Genomic DNA, 3,887 nt, shown 5'->3' on the forward strand with positions numbered 1-3,887 from the left:
GTTTGTTGTTTTGAAAGGTGTTGTCAAGTGATTAAATGGGTGAAATGTTGTCCAGTTATTATGAAATGTTAGCAACATAGATTTATGATTTGATCTATGTTGCTAACATTTCTCAATTCCTTCTAATAATATACTAATAACTATCATTTGCTTATTAAAAAAAAAGAACTCTTTGTTCCACCCGTCACATATATTTTAACAAAAAAATATAACACCAATGAGAAATTTGGGGTGTTATTTAAAAATAGAGTTTAATAAGGTAAATATGTAGAAAGTTATCACATATAATAGTAATTTATCATAATTTCACCACGATTTAGTAATGAGAAATTTGAGGTGTTATATCAATGTTCAGAATAAGAGAATAATCTCATTAAGGTTACAAGGTAAGTATAAGTAGAATTATTAATCTATGAGATAATTTCACTCAAAATCAAATGAAAAAGGGAAAGAAAATTTTAAAATATTATTGTACAGGCCCATATGTCGACCAAAAATCTCACTTTTGAAGGTTTTTTTTTTTTTTTTGAGAGAACTTTTGAAGGATTTTATTATTGAAGACATGTAACTAGAAGCATGATTATTTATACTTAGATTTGATTCACCCCTTGATTATTTAGTTTACCTTTTCACACACACAAAATAATAAAAACTCTTGTTCTCATTGTTAAAACAAAAATGTTTTAAGAAAGGAGTAAGATGATATTTTTCATTGAGAGCAAAAAAAAAAAAACTTTTTGACTAGATTTAGTACAGCGGTGACATTAATTATCGGTCAATTTTATATTGTCATTTATGTCATTATAACATTTATCATTATTAAAAAAATCGCAACTACTATAATTTATATTGTCATTTCTGTTTCAATTTGGTGCGATGATAGCTTTGCTAGTAACAAAGTTAGTTTTGGAAAGTTCTATATCACATCATTGTATACTATGATATTCTTCGTAAGAGAAATACTTGTACTATCCCCGTGAGCTTAGCTCAGTTGATACTTGATAGAGACATTGCATAGAGAAATACTTGTACAGATGTTCTAACAAAGATGGGAATAAATTGTTCAGATTCTTTAATTATGGTGCATGAACCACTATGGTCTATGTAGCTTATCCTCAATTGTTAGTTAAGACCTTAGACATGTCCTTCTTGAGACATGGTCTTTCTTTTCTTTCTTTTACTTTTTTCCTTTTTCTTTTCTCATGTAACAAAAATAAAATAAAATTGTATGTATGATACAAAGCATGTCATTTTGGTAAAATACATATAAAAAAAGGTTCAGTCCTTACTTACTATAAATAGAAGGGTGGAAGTCCTATATATACACATTTTGGATCAGAATATTAATTAGCATCCAAAAGAAAATGAACAAGTACGAGTTTTCAAAAAGAAATGTGCAGTTAGTTTTCTCAGTTTTTATATTTGCTTTGTTTGTATTCAGTTACTTTTCCTTATACGTACACTCTGATCAAAATGAGTCATTCAATGCTTACTTCTCAACGTGCTTTCTCTCCATTCTTACTCACACACTTGAAAGGAAATACATGTTTCTCATCTGTAATCTCATCCTTGCTTTTCTAGCCACTACTACCTCATCATCTTCTGACTCTGTGTACTCTCAATATTCTCAACCTTCCAATCACGATTTGTCCTATAGTACTACTAAGGCTGATCCTGATCTTGTGGCTGATATTCAAGAAGAATGTGATGAAGTAGTAGTAGTAGTAGTGCAAGTGATGAAAAAGGAAGAAGAAATTTATGAACAAGGGTCAGAAGAAGGAGGAGAGGATGAGGCTCCAATTGAAGAAGAGGTGGAGGAGGGGGTGGATGATGAAGATGACATTGATGAGTTAGTTACAACAATATCAACTAAAGAAGAAGAAGAAGAAGAAGAAGAAGAAGAAGAAGAAGAAGAAGAATTGGGAGATGTTAATATGGAGGAACTTAACAGAAAGTTTGAAGAGTTTATTAGGAAAATGAAAGAGGAGATCAGGATTCAACCCTAAACACACCCAATTGCAGTCTAGCTAATTATCTAGTAAGTGTACATATATATGTGTATGTGCACTAATTTTCATCTCATCATCATGATTAAATATCATATGATTTACATATAAAATACCAGCTAGCTAGCTAGAATAATTAATATAAATTCTATCAAGTTCACAATACAACACATGATGTAGCCCTCCACAAATCCATGTCTTCATTTGTTATAATAATTCTTTCTGTTATCTTAATCTAGCTCTTGAACACTTACATCTGAGCCAAGCTAATTAATGACACTTAATCTGACTCTTTCTATTTATGCATCACAAATAGAACCATTAAACTTCATGACTTGGTGTGTCCATCACAGATAGAAACATTTGCTTTTAATGACTTGGTTATTCAGTTCAAAATTAGTTTGGACTTGAAAATCAAGCAAGACTGGGAAAATATTTAACCTCATTGAATGGGTGAAAAGGCCTAGTAGTGGAGGGTAGACTAGTATAACTGCTGTCACTTGTAAATATTTTTTGCCCACTTTGATTTGTGAAAGGAAGACTGGTAGTGCTTTAAATTGATTCGCACCTCTAAGTAGGGGTGTGCAAAAAATGTGGTTAACTGAATTGTATCCATAAACTGAACCAAACTGGACCAAAAAAAACTGCACCATTTAAATGGTTTATGAACTGAACCATAAATTCAAAAACAATTCAGTTCAATTTTAAAACCGGTTCGGAACCAGTTTAATATATTTGAACCATATTTTTTTTAGTACACTTTCTTTTCTTCAAATTTTTATAATAATTTTTAATTAAATAATTTAATATATAAAAATAATTTAAAATTTTATTAGGACCTTTTTTTCAAAAACTGCTTATTCAAAACAACTTATTTATGCAAAACAGCTTATTAGGATCTCTTTTTATAAAAATCCGCTTATTCGAAACAACTTATTTATGAAAACAACTTATTAGGATCTCTTTTTCAAAAACAGCTTATTCAAAACAACTTATTTACGCAAAATAGCTTATTAGGATCACTTTTTTCAAAATAACTTATTCAAAACAGCTTATTTATGCAAAACAGCTTATTACAATCTCCTTTTTCAAAATAACTTATTCAAAACAGCTTATTTACACAAAACAGCTTATTACGATATCTTTTTTCAAAAAAACTTATTCAAAACAGCTTATTTACGTAAAACGGCTTATTCGGATCACTTTTTACAAAATAACTTATTCAAAACAGCTTATTTACGCAAAATAGCTTATTAGGATCACTTTTTACAAAATAACTTATTCAAAACAGCTTATTTACGCAAAATAGCTTATTAGGATCACTTTTTCAAAAAAATCTTATTCAAAACAGCTTATTTATGCAAAACGACTTATTAGGATCTCTTTTTTCAAAAAAAACTTATTCAAAACAGCTTATTTACACAAAACAGCTTATTAGGATCACTTTTTTCAAAATAACTTATTCAAAACAGAGATCCTAATAAGCTGTTTTGCATAAATAAGCTGTTTTGAATAAGTTATTTTGAAAAAAGGGATACTAATAAATTGTTTTGCATAAATAAGCTGTTTTGAATAAGTTGTTTTGAAAAAAGAGATCCTAATAAGTCGTTTTGCATAAATAAGCTGTTTTGAATAAGTTATTTCGAAAAAGGAGATCCTAATAAGCTGTTTTGCATAAATAAGCTGTTTTGAATAAGTTATTTTGAAAAAAGAGATCTTGATAAGCTGTTTTGCATATATAAACTGTTTTGAATAAGTTATTTTGAAAAAAGAGATCCTAATATGTCGTTTTGCATAAATAAGTTGTTTTGAAAAAAGAGATCCTAATAAGTCGTTTTGCATAAATAAGCTGTTTTGAATAAGTTATTTTGAAAAAAGGGA

At 28.8% G+C, this 3,887-nt stretch overlaps 1 pseudogene; it reads left to right on the top strand.

Annotated features, from left to right (window-relative positions):
• The first annotated feature begins 1,341 nt into the window (after positions 1–1,341).
• On the top strand, positions 1,342–2,708 carry LOC146903542 (uncharacterized; annotated as a pseudogene).
• The last annotated feature ends 1,179 nt before the right edge of the window (positions 2,709–3,887 follow it).

Source organism: Medicago sativa, chromosome 8 (genome assembly GCF_051527215.1).
Source record: "Medicago sativa cultivar Bolivia chromosome 8, Bolivia_mono, whole genome shotgun sequence".
Taxonomy (NCBI): Eukaryota; Viridiplantae; Streptophyta; class Magnoliopsida; order Fabales; family Fabaceae; genus Medicago; species Medicago sativa.